We start from the raw sequence: 15,752 nt of genomic DNA on the forward strand, positions 1-15,752 counted from the left end.
TAACGAGTTCTCATTTTTATATATATTTAACTTAGCAAAGATGCAATGAAAGTCACTCAAAACAAAATAAGAGAAATAAAGAATGAATGAATGACAGGAGGAGGGGAAGAAGGAATAAATAGTTTAAAGTCATGAAAATTTTGTATTTTCCCAAGAATAAATAAAACAGATTAAATGGTCACCTGAAGTTTTCTCTGTTGTTGTAGAATCAAATCTGACTTTTGTTTGTATCTCATATATCTCAGTCAACTCTAACCTTGAAGAACAGTTAGTGCAACATGATTCTAAAATCAAAACAACTTCTTAAGTAATTATTATCTAAAAAATAAAACAAAAGTATTCTAGTATAGGAAGAAAATGAATATAAGATTTCCTAAGAACAGTATATCAATTTATTTCATTTTCTTTTTTTTAAAGAGAGAGTGAGAGAGGAGAGAGAGAGAGAGAGAGAGAGAGAGAGAGAGAGAGAGAGAGAGAGAATTTTTAATATTTATTTTTTAGTTATCGACAGATACAACATCTTTGTTTGTACGTGGTGCTGAGGATGGAACCTGGGCTGCACGCATGCCAGGCGAGTGCGCTACCGCTTGAGCCACATCCCCAACCCTTATTTTTTTTCTTAACCAGAATGTGGGAAAGCTACAGGGTTTGGAAGGGATGGGTAGACCCTCCAAACATGGGGACAATGTCTTCCAGCCATTCCTTTCCCTGCACTATCAATGACCAGGGCGTTAGCAGCTCATGATCACTTTCAAATGCAGGTCATATAATTTATTATACAGCATATTTTATAGAGATTTTAAAGAATGACTTGTTTTGGTTTGGGTGTGAGGTGTCCCCCAGAAAGCATAGGTGTGAGACAATGAAAGGAGATTCAGAGGAGAAATGATTGAGATGTAAAAGTCTTGACCCAATCAGTTAATTAACCCCCTAATAGGGATCAACTGAGTGGTAATGGTAATGGTAGGGTGTGGATGAATGGGATGGGAATTTGGGTGTGGTTTGGGGTATATATTGAAATCTGGCAAGTGGAGACTTCCCTTTCTGCTTCTTGATTATCATGTGAGCCGCTTCCCTCTACCACCCTCTTCTGCCATAATGTTCTGCCTCACCTCAACCCTGAGGAGTGGAGCTGGCCTTCTATGGACTAAAATCTCTGAAACAATGAGCCCTCAAATAAAATTTTCCCTCTTGACAATTGATCTGCTTGAATCTTTTAGTCACAGATAAAAAAAAAAGATGATTCTAATATGTATTTTATCAAATAAATTGTTTATTTACTAGCTTAATTTAGAAGTAAGGTCCCATATATATGATGTGACTCTATGGAACTTAATTTAACTGTGAATTTGTAAGTTGCCGTATCTTTATCACTCTTGCCCTTCCTTGGTTTGGTCATTTTAGTATTCCCACAGCTCCTCTTCCTTATTTATTGAGGTCTCTATGACCTGCATCAACTCTTTCACACTATTTGTCTCATCATAATTCATGAGTATTTCAAGTGTGTGAACATATCTGTTTAGTTTTTTTTTTTCTCTCAAATTTTTTACTATATTGCCTACAACAATCTTTCTTCAGCCATAGTTTCCTTTGATTAAACTCTCAGCAACAATTGTACGTTTCCAAAATTCCATGACTATTATGGTCTTTAGACCACATACATTTGTAGATAATGTATGTACAGACTGACAATATTTTCACCCTTTCAATAGCTCTAGTTTTTAAATTGTAACCTAAAATCATGAGTATGTTGACTTCTCAGGTCCTGCTCTCCCAAGCACACATTACCAGCTGTTGTTAATCTACCATGTTGTTAATCTACTCATAAATAATGTCTGTTATTCTTTTTATTTCTTATAAATAGATCAACTACCAGACAACTTTACTTTTCACCAGCTTTCTTGTTTTTTTTTACTTTACCATGAAAGCATTCCAGTGATGGTCTGTTGAATAATGAGATAAACGGAGAAGATAAATCTACCCAGTCATCCCACATGAGGCCAATCTGTAGCTGATCATCAGACATATGAGTGAGTCTAGATGAGCCCAGACTAAATTGTCAACCTACAGACTTGTGAACTAAATGAATACTTATTGATTTAAGGCACTGGGCTTTGGGATGATTTACTGACTGTAATTGTAGCAATAGATCATTGATTCACATCTCTTTCTTTGGAGTTTAGTTTGGAATGTGTGCTTAAAAGGTATATCTGATTGGAGCTGTATCTAATATAAAGGTTTAAAATATTAAATTTATATTTTTCCACAATCCTACATTTAAAGAATATTTATTAATCTAAAGTGGTGTATGGCTCTCTAACTAGATAGGTATTCAATCACAGGATACTTTACCATCTTAGCACACTAGCATTAAAAATAGAATACTGTCCCACCAGTATTTTCTTCTTGGAGCAATAGGAATATTAGTTCCTTTATAAATTAGTTCTAATTTCCAAACAAATTGTCAATTATTCTGATGGAATTATTGTTTTATGGATCAATTTTGAATTCTATTTACTAGAAATATTTTGGGGATTAAAGACTAGCTATGGAGCTCTCTAAAGTACTAAATCTTTCTAATGTGACTAATTTTCTAGCATTGCATTTGACTTTACAGTGCTTATTAATATTTCAAAAATGCATAATTTTGTTGCCTGTAACAAACAAGGGTCTGTCTGAAAACTCTGGCTTACAGGCTGGATATTGCCTGCCACCTTTCTTTGTTGTTTCAAATGAAGTTATTAAAGCATAACTGTGTTGATTAATTTGTACATAACCTGTGGCTTAATCATACCACATTTTAGTATGTTTTATTTTACATTAGAGGAAGTTGAACCTACTGCTACTGTACCACTGAGCTACACCCCTAAAACTTTTTTATTTTATTTTTTTATTTTGTCACAGGGTCTTGCTAAGTTGCTCAGACTGGTGATGGACCTGTGATAATATCTGTCTCAGTCTATCAAGTGACTTATGCTACAAGTTTTAAGACACAAGATTTATTTTCCCCCACTGGAGATTGAACTCAAGGGCACTGACTACTGAGCCACATCCCTATCCCGATTTTGTATTTTATTTAGAGACAGTATCTCACTGAGTTGCCTTATTCCTTGCTTTTGCTGAGACTGGCTTTGAACTCTGGAGCCTCCTGCTTCAGCCTCTTGAGCCACTGGATTACAGGCATGCACCACCACACCTAGCTTTAAGATATTGTTAAGTAAATATATATTAAATCATAAATTACAGGGCCTTTGGACAGTACTTATTGCAGGATAAAATGTCTCCTATGATAAAATTCAAACTAAGACAATTAAACAGGTGATAAAATAAGGTACTAGAATCCAGGTGTATCTAATATGTTTTTCACTATAACATTCTTGTTGGTTGAATTGTTTCTCTCTCTCTCTCTCAAAAAAAAAAAAAGATGTTGACATTCTGATCCCCCACCATTTTTATCATTTGTGTTTCTCTGCTGCTCTTGTAAGATTTTCAAATTGTAAATATTCAGCTTTCATAAATGCAGGCTGAAATGAAGAATGTGCACCTCGAGTTTCAAAGGGGGACAATTCGGAATTCTCACTATGTGAATTATATCAGAAACTGCCTTTGGATCCTCCCTGCCACTTGCATTTCACAGCCAAGTACCAATGACTTTTACCTTATTTTGTAGTAGGATCTTTGCAGATGCAACTTAAGGTAAGTTAAATAGAATAGGCCCTCATAAAACAAGGTCTGTTTCCATATAAAAAGAAGAAAATATGTACCTGAGGCAAATGTAGATAATGATAGTCTAAAGGAAGAGGACAGAATAATATTGTAGGCCATGGAATGAAAAAGTTAGGAAATAGCAACAAAATTTTCTCCCCTACAGTTTATAGAGGGAGCACCATACTACTGAACTCTTGATATCAAGCTTCTAGCTTGCAGAATGATTTCTGTGAGATAATAACACAATACAAAAAAAATGTGGCATTTTTTAATAGCAGCCTCAGGAAACCAGTATAAATTTTGGTACCAGAAAGTGACTTGCTGCTCTTATAAATACCTAAAAGTGTGGAAGTGTTTTGGGGAATTGAATAAGAAGTAATTGGAATAATTTTGAGAAACTTAGAAAAAAATCTAGATTTCTATGAAGAGGCCATGGCAGAAATTTGGACATCACAGATAATATTGAGAGTCCTAAAGGAACAGAGCATATGTATATGTGTGTGTGTGTGTGTGTATATATATATATATATATATATATATATATATATATATATATATATATATAATGTATACATATATAAATATATACATTTAATGAATATAATAATATTGATTCAAATACATGTTAAATATATTTTTCATGATTGTGGCTGGGGTTGTAGCTCAGCAGTAGAGCACTCACCTAGCACGTGCGAGGCCCTGGGTTCAATCCTCAGCACCACATATAAATAAATAAAGTATTGTGTCAACTATAACTAATATATATATATATATATATATATATATATATATATATATTATGAACAGAATATTACTGGAAATATGAATTTAAAGATTATTCTGTTGAGCTCTCACAAGAAAACAAGGAAAATGTTTTTGAACCACAAAGGAAATAGTCTTCTTTATAAATGGACAGATGTTTCAGCTGAATTGGCAACTTCTGAGTGGACGTTAGAATTTGGAAGTAAAGTACACAGATATTTAGCTGAGTACTCTTCCAAGCAAAGTGTAAATGGTGTCATCGCTTTTCCTCCTTGCTGCTTATAATGAAATGTGAGAAAAAGATAAATAAGAAATAAATTATTAAGCAAAAAGTATTTGGAGGTTGGAAAAATTTATAGTCTATCAAGTAGGGTACTCTGAAAGCAGAATTAAAGGTAGGCTTAAAAACTATGCTAAAGGAATGAGGTAGGTGTGTGATTCATATTTCCCATGAATAGAGATACAGTTATTTGATCAAGAACTATAAAGATCTTCTTTCCTAAAGACTTGGACACTAATGAATTTCAGAAGAGTTCAACAAATTATATAAGACTATCAGATCAGCATAAATACTGTGAATCTAAATTTTTAAAAAGATAGATGGGACAAAATGAAGGAGAATTACTCCCAGAGCAAAGCAATACATGTAGAGACTTTAAGGAGAACCCTGGTGGATGGGCCAGGAGAGTGTGACTGACACCCCAGCATTCCCGGAAGACAGAGCATCAACCAACTAAAGATGATTCTCAGGCCTGAAAATCTAATGTTATTTTGCCTGCTGGGTTGGAAACTACCTTCTGAACAGCACCATTATAATTCTTTCATTTTTGCCTTTCTAATGGAACTCTCTATTCTAGACCAGTCCATCAGGTCTAGAAAAATAAGCTATCCGATCTCAGATAGCTTATTTTCTATGTTCCATATGTTCACAGATAGAAGGAATTGTGCCCCACTATTCACCATACCTGGAGTCTCACTGTACCTGATTTATATGATTTATAAATCATAGATTTATAATTGATTACACTTAATTAAGAAGTTGAACTTAGAGTTGAAGCCACAGTGAGATAAATTTTTGGAAATGCTATGATAGAGTAAATGTATTTTGCATTTGTGGGAAGTACATTAATGATTCCTTATTTGTTTCACTTTATTTTTTTTTCTTTAACTTACTAAGTGTACTTATTATTAGTTGATCCCTAATCTTTCTCCCAGGAAAATCTCCCTCAAATGTGTCAAACAACATAAGATAGTAAATTTGATTCTTTTACATTTGGAACTAATTCTATTGCAATCCATTGCTCTTACAAAAATGCTCCTCAACTTAAAATGGGTTATGTCCCAATATATCCATTACAAGTTGGAAATACCATAAGTTGGTAATTGATTGCACCTAACACAGTGGAAAATCATAGCTTAGCCTAGCCTACCTTGAAAATGCTTACATTTTCTTATAGAAAGAAAAAAATCTATCAAAAAAACCCTACTTCATAATAAAATGTTATCTATTTCATGTAGTTTATTTGATACTTGCACCCAAAAATTTCTGGCTGCAGAGTGCACTCCAGAGTGTGGATTGTTAATCCTCACAATTACTTTTGGCTGATTGGGAGCTCCAGCTCACAGTTAGCTACTGCCCAGCATCATGAGAGTATCACAGCACATTTTGCAAACCTGGAAAATAATTCAAAGCTTGAGGTATGGTTTCAATTGAATGTATACATTTTCACATAATTCTAAAGTGGAAAGACCATTAAGTCTCAATGTAAGTTGGTGCCATCTTTCCTATTTGCTATCTGTACTTTCTGGGTAGGTATTATTCTGGAATTTCACATCCTTTACATTATGAGATTCTTTATCATTTGATCCCATGTTTAAGGAGTGCTATGGTCTGAAGCTTTGTGTTTCCCTACATGGGACCCTAATAACTGATATGAAGGGCAGAGCCTTAATTAATTAGATAAGTACCTTTATAAAATAGATCCCAAGGATTTGCATTTGTCATCGCTGTTGTAATGACAAAGATAAAAGGTACAATTCTGTGAATCAGGAAGTGGGCCCTGACCAGACATCAAATGTGCTCATGCTAGCAAATGAATCTTGGATCTGATTGGTCCAACTAATCAATTGACCTATAGACCAATTAAGCAAATTGATTTTGGATCAAATCAACTGGTCTATTTCTTTTCTGTTGCTTATACCCATACAGTTTATGCTATTTATTATAACATCCTAGAATGGAGTAGGACAGGGATTTCATGTCTTATTCTCATTTGCTCTCTCATTCCGATATTTCTTATAACAGCTTCCAGAGAAATGGAGGATAGAAAGTGAACCAGCAAAACTTTTAATAGTAAAACATAACTCCTAGGGATTTTTATCTTCAAGAAGTTTTTATATGTCTCAGACCTTCCACAGTTGTGAAAAGTCCTATGGGACTTGCTGCAAGCTGATGCTTCAGCATCTATTATTGATCCTGGATTCACTATAGGCGAGCTGGATTAGCAGTTTGGAAGGGAAACTGAATGTGCACAAAAAATAATGTTAAACTGAGAACCATGAGGACAACTGGAAACTGAAAGAACATACCAAACCTGTCTTCTATCACCTTCAACCTCCAAGTAGAGGATCAGATTGGTCCAACTAATTAATTGATCTGTGAATCTTGGATCCGATTGGCCCAACTAATCAATTGATCTATTTTCTCCATCTAAAGATGGAGAAACCAAAGCCCAGTACCATAGAGCCACACACATGAATACATGACTGTTCAAATCTTATATATAATGCTTCTTTTGGTTGTTATTAACCTTAAGCTATGTAGGAAAAGTAATTCTGAAAAATGTTTAGGTAGGCTTTGAGAATAGTGGAGACAAACTTGTATATCCACAGCCAGTAAAATTTCTAACCTCCAGGATGCAAATTCTTTGTGTGGAACTGTCATGTGTCATAGTTTTATCCACTGATGCCAGTTCACTAGAACATGGGAAGGACTCACTTTTGTAGTAGGAAAGCTGACAGAGAATTTATTGATGTCACATGAATGACTCTTCTTTCTTCTAAAGCTCAATTTGATTGTCCTTCACTCAAGCCAGTTTAAATTTTTTCTTACATTTTTATGCAATTTAAACTGTTTTGCGAGGGCTCCTTAGCTTTTAAAAAAAACAATGCTTGTTAATTCTAGGTAAAGGTTTTGTGAAGTATTAATTTAAAGTTAATATATTAAGGAATTTTTGAAATTTTACAACTATAATAAACCAGTACTTAAAATAATCTATTGCTCTATCTAGAGTTTCAGTTTAATGAGCTTACTAACATTTGGGCATCTATTACACATTGAAAAAAGTTTTGAATAATTAAGGATAATTGGCAATAGAAATAAAATGAGCAGAAGAAAATGACCACATTAGACATTGGCAGAATGTTCTTTCAGAAAGAAGGGAGGAGGAGGATTTTAAATAGTGATCTGAACTGGTCAACTGTGTTATTGTTTTGAACTTTTTTTTCACACTCTATATGTTTTAAAAGTAGTTTACAAGGTTTCCTCAGATTGCCCACAAAACACTATTGGGATTAAATACCAATCCATTTATGACTATATTTAATGGTTGTGCAGTGTCCTTTTCTAAGTGTCAATTAGCTTTAATTTTAATGTAATTTAAATAGCCAGGTCATTTTTAATACCCTACCTAATTCCCAGCAAAATTGCTTATTGTATTTTTCAATACAATACAATTAAGTCTAACAAATTAGGGACATTTTTGTTATTTAAAAACAATCTTCAAAATAGCATATTTGGGGCGCTAACTTATATTAATTTTTATAAAAATTATCTTTTCTGTCATTTAAATAACCATGCTAAAAATTATATCATGGTCTACCTGGCTTTATTTAAAACCAGATTAGATAGTTTTATATATTATATTTATTTCTGAGTGTACAATTATCATTTACATTAAAAACACTTTGGCATTCAAAATAGAAGGCCACCATTTACATTCTTACCAAATATATATGAAAGCAGCAGTGAATCAACCACACATAAGACCTAGAAGGGCACACAGCCATGCCTGCAAATACACATGCACACCAACAGTCACACATTCTAAGATGAACATTTACAACACTACCGCCCTCAGGTTAAGCCTGAAATTAATTCTTATTTGAGTTTTGCAGAAACTGCAAATCTTACAAGTAAAAATAAAATAAAATGACTAAAATAGATTTGAAAAGTAAAAGTCTATTCATTTATTTTCATAACTTGCTCTAAAGTCTCCACCTATTATAGTTATATACCAATACAACTTGTACATCATAAGAGCTTGGGAGTATCTATTAAAATCAGATTTATGTACATTATTGAGGACCTCCTGAATTATGTTCTTTTTGTGTCTTAGAGGTTGCATATAAAGTTGTGAAAATCATTTGTGGGGCAGTGGTGGTGTGACTTTATTTATTTTTTAAGAAGGTACATTATTGATGCCTGTCTTCTCCAATATTAAAAATAAATGTTCATAGACCATAATTCAGTAAAAACAATAATGAAGGAAAAAGAAAGGTTGGCAAGTGACACATTTTATTCTGTAACATCCAGACTTCTTGAATAAAATGTTGCTTGAATTGTGTAAAAGTATTAATCTGGGAAAAAAGAAGGAAAGTACTATGTGTTGAGCTTTCTGTTTTTTATACACTGAACTGTAGTCAACAGAGTGTCACAGAGACAGGCAGAGAAGGTAGAAACTATTTCAGATCATTGTATTACAGCTTGATTAAAGTAGGAAATGGGAAATTTTATTGGACTTCTACATACCAAATCATCCTTCAGATTTTGAGATGAAGGAAAATTAGCTGAGCCACAAACAAAGTTTAGGAAAAATTAAGTAAAATGAGAACAAAAACATTCAATATCTTCTTTCTCCAGTATTTCATTTACAAATATTTATTGGCCATCATTTATATGCCAGGCTCTGATACTACATTAAAGAAACAACTAATAAAAATTTATACTTATATTTTACTGGAAAAAAAAACAAAGTACAACCTAAATATATCAGAAAGCAATGTATTATGTAGTATAATAAAAAATAAAGAATGGAAAGGAAGGTAGTGAGTACTGGGAGAGTAACTCTTTTTAAAATAGAGGAGTGATGGGAGATCTCTGAGAAATTGACATTAAGCACAGACCTAAAGTGGAGATTTTCTGTTGAAGAAAATAGCAAATGCAAAGTTCTGAAGTGGGAACTTCCTTAACATGTTCATGAAAGAAAGGAGGCCAATTGAACTAGAGTGAAATGAGAGGAAAGGGGGCATATAAAGAACAAATATATATGCATATGCATATTCACATATATATTCATATATATATACCGATCCTTAGTATATTATATATAATTTCTATTATGTATAGGAGCTAAGAGCAGGATCAGTATTGCCCAAAATAGGATGCCATCTCTAGCCAAAACTGTTAGTGCTCATTTCATGTTAAATGAGCATTAACATCCCTTGACATTTGCCAGCTTCTCATGCAATTGAAGTTGAGGACATTTAAGTTGTTTTCACTGAATTCCTCTGAGCAGTATTAATGGGTAGCACTTTTGGTTTGAGTCAGATAAGACATAGCATCACTTCTAATTGTTTTCACCCTCAACTATGACCACCTCAGAAGACAGTTGTTCCTTATTATGCTGCCCCCAAGCAGGTGGGCCACCTGAACACATTCAGTCTCCACCTAAAGGGTAAATACATATATTCTTAACTGTGCTTAGCCACAGAGACTTAGAGGACTTATCAGTTGCAGCAGTGAGCATTAATTATCCTCATACATGCACTTATTAAATTATGTTAGAAAGCCATTTAAATTAATCCAGTCAGTCAAGGCTCATGATATTTTGCTTAAAGGCAAATGTTAATGTGAAATTGGACAGGTATTATGACCTAAAATGCACAAAATAACTTACACTTGAAGTAACTGACAGAAATTATACCAAAAATGTGATTATATTTATTTCTAGGTAGATGGTTTCAATTTATTTTTTCATAAAGCTCATTATTCTATTTTATAAAAATTATTTCTTGGAATTAGATAAAGTTTAAAGAAACCATATGTAATAGAATAAATAAAATAAAAATAATTTTTTTATGATGCAGGACTGTATTCATCTCCTTTGTTCCTTACAAAGCTACCTACTGGTTAAATACCGCAAGTCAATTATTTGGATTCTTGCGCCTCAATGCTTTGATTGTTAAGATGGGTGTAATTATTTACATGGATAAAGCCAGGGGGCTTATACAGAACACCTTAAATAGATAAATGCTTCCATGCTTAGTCTCCGTATTTAAAAATAAGCCTCTTCTTTATCTTCCAAATCGCTATGAAATTATACAAGCTATTTCAATAAATCTCATGAAATATATCCATTGTCTTTAATTCCTATATTATTCTTGAATTTAGTAATGTTGACTCATCTGATAGAACTCACAACAACATTAGTTATTCTATGCATCTCTTTTTTCTCAACTATACACAAGTTCTTCATTTATACTACAGTAGAAGATAAAATTTCAATAATCTTCTAATTAATGCTGTGTATGTTTCAGAATGCCATGATTTTATTTATGTACTATTGGGAAACCATTTTTTAAAGTATTAGGTTGAAATAAATGTATCTATATTTAATGCATACACACACACAGAGAGAGAGAGAGAGAGAAAGAGACAGAGAGAGAGAGAGAGAGAGAATCTTTATAGAATTGTAAAGCACCCAAATGGTTTAATCAAACTTTTATGATTTATTGTAAAATCTAACATTCAGATATCCTTTGAGCCTCTTGAGTCCTTTTTGATAGTCACTGGCCTATTTTTTCTCCTCAGAGGCTTTCCTTTCTCTTTTGTGTATACAGAAATGTAGGTTGAGGATCTTCAGTGAGTGTTCTCCAGACTACTCTGTTATATGGCTCTCAGATGGAATTTCTGAATGGGAGTCAGTGGCAAACATTAACAGATTGGTACAAAACGTAGATGTATCTTTCTTTCTGCTTTCTTCTGGAAGCACCACCGACACAGGCAATTTCTCCTTTGTGTCTCTAACTTGCAATGCACAGGCCTGCTATGGTTTCAGGTTCCCATGGATGACTTTGTTTCCAAGGCTCTGCTAATTTATCTTCTCTTTTTCTTGCCAAACTAGAAGCCTCAGTGATTTCTAGTTGTCACTTGCATAATTGTTCTCAAGCTCTCTGCTTGGCTTAATAATTTTTCAGCTATTTCAAATATATAAAATGTTTTTTTCATTTTCCTGGTTGAAGCCTAAATGATGCCAGTTTTAGTACCTCAAATAGTTCTTGGAAGCAGATCTTCAGATGGGGTAGAGTGGGAACACAATGATCATTTACCTTCAGGCAGATAAAATCAGTATGGCACATACTTTGATATATATCCCAGAAACTCTACAATTCAAGGATGTGAACCAGCTTCCAGGGATACTCTTGGAAAATAATTTTTTTTTATTCTCAGTCTCCTCATGAATTTTTTAAGCTACATAGTTAGTATGAAAAAGATTACATTCCCACTTGGAATGGAATCACTATTTAACCCAGTTATCCCATTACTTGGTATATATCCAAAGGATTTAAAATCAGCATACTACAGTGTCATGGCCACATTAGTGTTTTTAGCAGTTCAATTCACAATAGCTAAGTCATAAAACCAATCTAGGTGCACTTCAACAGATGAATGGATAAAGAAAATGTGGTTTATATACACAACAGAATATTACTCATCCATAAAAAAGAATAACTTTATGACTTTTGATGGCAAATGGGTGGATCTGGTGACTATCATGCTATGGGAAATAAAATAATCCCCCAAAACCAAGGGCTGATGTTCTCTCTGATAAACAGATGCTAACACACAATAAGGTGGTGAGAAGAAAGAATAGAATTTCCATGGATTAGACAACGGGGGAATTAAGGGAAGAGAGAGGAGAATACGAAAGACAATAAATAGCATGAGTTCTATGTTGATACATGTATATACTACCAGTGAAACTCCACATCACATACAACATCAGAATGGGATTCTAATTAGAATATGTTATACTCGATATGGGTATTATATGTCAAAATTCACCATATTGTCATGTATATCTAAAAAGAACAAATAAAAATAAATTAATTAACTTAAAAAGCAATTACATTTCTAGGAGCTGCTGACATTCAGTCATCGATCAACATGAAATTAACGTCTGGCCACCTTGGTTTAATTTAAAACAATTCTTTTTTTTTTTAATTTTTTTTATTAGTTGCTCAAAACATTACAATGATCTTGACATATCATACATTTGATTCAAATCTTAATCTTATTTTTCCACGTGTACAGATTGCAGGATCACATTGGTTATACAGCCATGTTTATACATAGGGCCATACTACTGTCTATTGTATTGTGCTGCCCTTCTATCCCCCCTCCTCTTCCTTCCCCTCTTTCTACCCAATCTACTGTGACATGTTTCTCTCTCTTTTGTCTTCCCCCTCACACCATCTTATATGTAATTTTGCATAACAATGAGGGTCTCCTACCATCTTCCATGCAATTCCCCTTCTGTCACCCATTCCCCATTCCCACACACCTCTTGTCCCTATTTAATGGTAATCTTCTTTTCATGCTCTTCCTCTCTGCTCTGTTTTGTGTTGCCCCCCCCCCTTATATCAAAGAAGACATTCTGCATTTGTTTTTTAGGGATTGTCTAGCTTCACTTAGTATAATCTGCTCTAATACCATCTATTTCCCTGCAAATGTCATGATTTTGTTGTTTTTTACTGCTGAGTAATATTCCATTGTGTATAAATGCCACATTTTTTAATCCATTCATCCATTGAAGGACATCTGGGTTGGTTCCACAGTCTAGCTATTGTGAATTTTGCTGCTATGAACATTGATGTAGCTGTGTCCCTGTTGTATGCTCTTTTTAGGTCTTTTGGGTATAGTCCAAGAAGGGAATTAGCTGGGTCAAATGGTGGTTCCATTCCCAGCTTTCCAAGGAATCTCCATACTGCTTTCCAAATTGGCTGAACCAATTTGCAGTCCCACCAGAAATGTACAAGTGTACCTTTTTCCCCACATCCTCGCCAGCACTTGTTATTGTTTGACTTCATAATGGCTGCCATTCTTACTAGAGTGAGATGGTATCTTAGGGTGGTTTTGATTTGCATTTCTCTGACTGCTAGAGATGGTGAGCATTTTTTTGTGTATTTGTTGATTGATTGTATGTCCTCTGAGAAGTGTCTGTTCAGATCCTTGGCCCATTTGTTGATTGGGTTATTTGTTTTCTTGTTGCTTAATATTTTGAGTTCTTTGTATAGTTCCTGAAATACTTGTGTGGTTGTTGCCTCATTGGAGTTGTTTCACTGCCCAAAATATTCCTCCATATTTCTGCTGACTCTTTATAGCTGTGTGGTTTAAAGGGGCAATAAACTGTGTTCAGTGTTTTTCCAAGATACCCAATCTAAAACAAGATTAGTTAAATTATTAAATCACACTCTTGAAGAAGAATGTAAGGTTTGATATATCAAGCAGAGGATGTAACAATCATATGCATGTATCATAATGACGATATCTTGACCGGAATATGATGGTTGCTATTGAGTGAGTTGAAAATCTTTAGAAAAATAACCTGTCCTCAAAATGTTGAAATATTGGCTGATCTGCAGGGTGAGATCAAGAGGACTTCTATGTGTAAAAAAACATCTATTATCTCTGGTGTCTCAGAGCAACACGACAAAATATTACAATGTGAGTCTAATTGTGTAGGTTGCAGAATTAGAAAATAAATTGAATGTACAACCTTAACACAAATCCTATGTTAAACTTCGAAATGAGTGAGAACTTGATGTTTCAGAAGAGATTATTTGAGTAGAATTAAATAGGAGCCGTAAACTTTTGATATCTTAGCCCCTGACCCCCAGTGGAAACAGGTCTCTCCCTGCTATCTGTGGAAAGGACTCTTCTCTTGAATAATGATTTAGAAAGAACTTCACTTTAGGATTGCTGTCATTTAAAAGGATGCTAATTCTTTTAAGTATTCCCCAATGAACCTCTTGCATTAAGTCTATAATTATAGTTGTATTCAGCAAGTCCTGAGGCAAGATCTGTAAGGTAATCTCAAGGAGGAGAAAGCATATAGTCAAGAACACTGAAGGTTAATCACAGTCATCAGAAACCTGGGAAACATGCAGGGGTATTTTTCCTGAGGTGTGTAAATTGAGAAGTAAAAATCACAGTATCGGATAGGGCCAAATTTATTCTAATGAGTACACTTCCCCAAGTTTCTATAATCTAGCTCATTTAGTTTATTTTCTCTTTAACTGAAAATCTGTTTCAATAAATAAATCTGTTTCACCTGTACTTTCAGTAAAGTTCAGGTGTTTGGTTTTTCCTTGAATAATATGAAGGAAGAAATCCAATAAGAGAAATCTATTGGGAGATTCTGTTTACTAAATCATGGAGAAATGTATCCACTCATGAATGCACATGAAATAAGGGGACACTCTTGTTCTTGACTATTTTGATAAGTACCTGTTCTCTGAATAATGAAGTTGATGTGAAAAAAAAATGTGGTTATTAAAATAGGGCCACTGATTAAAAAAAAACCAGAATTTTAAACCAATAAAAATCAGATATAACATTTTATGTATAAAGACAAAAAGGTGAGAAGTGCCACAGGAGACATGAAGGATGTATGGAAGTGCCTAATTGATTTTGAGCTCTTTAACAGCCAAATAGATGTGTAGCATGCTAGAGTATAACTGATGTGTATATTTGGGAGCATTATCGGTCTGACAGTGAGAAACCTGACTTGATTTTCTGCAATAATTCTCAGGTATTTAACATTCCCAATCATAATCCAGTTTCTACACTTATAGCCCCATAGTCAAAGAGAGAGCTAGGGAAGAGAAAAATAAAAATCCTCCCTTACTTCCTTCTAGAAGAAATCCTAAACAATTCTTTGTGTGTGTATATATATATATATATATACACACATACACACACAAATTGATACATATATATATATATGTATATATATATAATATATATATTACATACACACACATATATGTGTGTGTGTATAGATACATATATCTCAATTTTATGTATGCTAATTGGCATACATATTTTTTTCATATGTGTGTATGTGTGTGTGTGTGTGTGTGTGTTTGATTATTTCAGTGAGCTACAGGTGTCCCTGGGATTGGATCTACACATAGCCCTGAAAGTTATTTTTTAATAT

General features: G+C 33.8%; 1 non-coding gene across 1 annotated transcript; it reads right to left on the reverse strand.

Moving 5' to 3' along the window:
- Window positions 1-629: 629 nt before the first annotated feature.
- Window positions 630-763, reverse strand: LOC143387617 (small nucleolar RNA SNORA71). The gene has a single exon (XR_013089863.1). It is a non-coding gene; the product is annotated as a small nucleolar RNA SNORA71 (small nucleolar RNA).
- Between the last annotated feature and the right edge of the window lie 14,989 nt (window positions 764-15,752).

This window comes from Callospermophilus lateralis, unplaced genomic scaffold (genome assembly GCF_048772815.1).
Source record: "Callospermophilus lateralis isolate mCalLat2 unplaced genomic scaffold, mCalLat2.hap1 Scaffold_146, whole genome shotgun sequence".
In the NCBI taxonomy this organism is placed as follows: Eukaryota; Metazoa; Chordata; class Mammalia; order Rodentia; family Sciuridae; genus Callospermophilus; species Callospermophilus lateralis.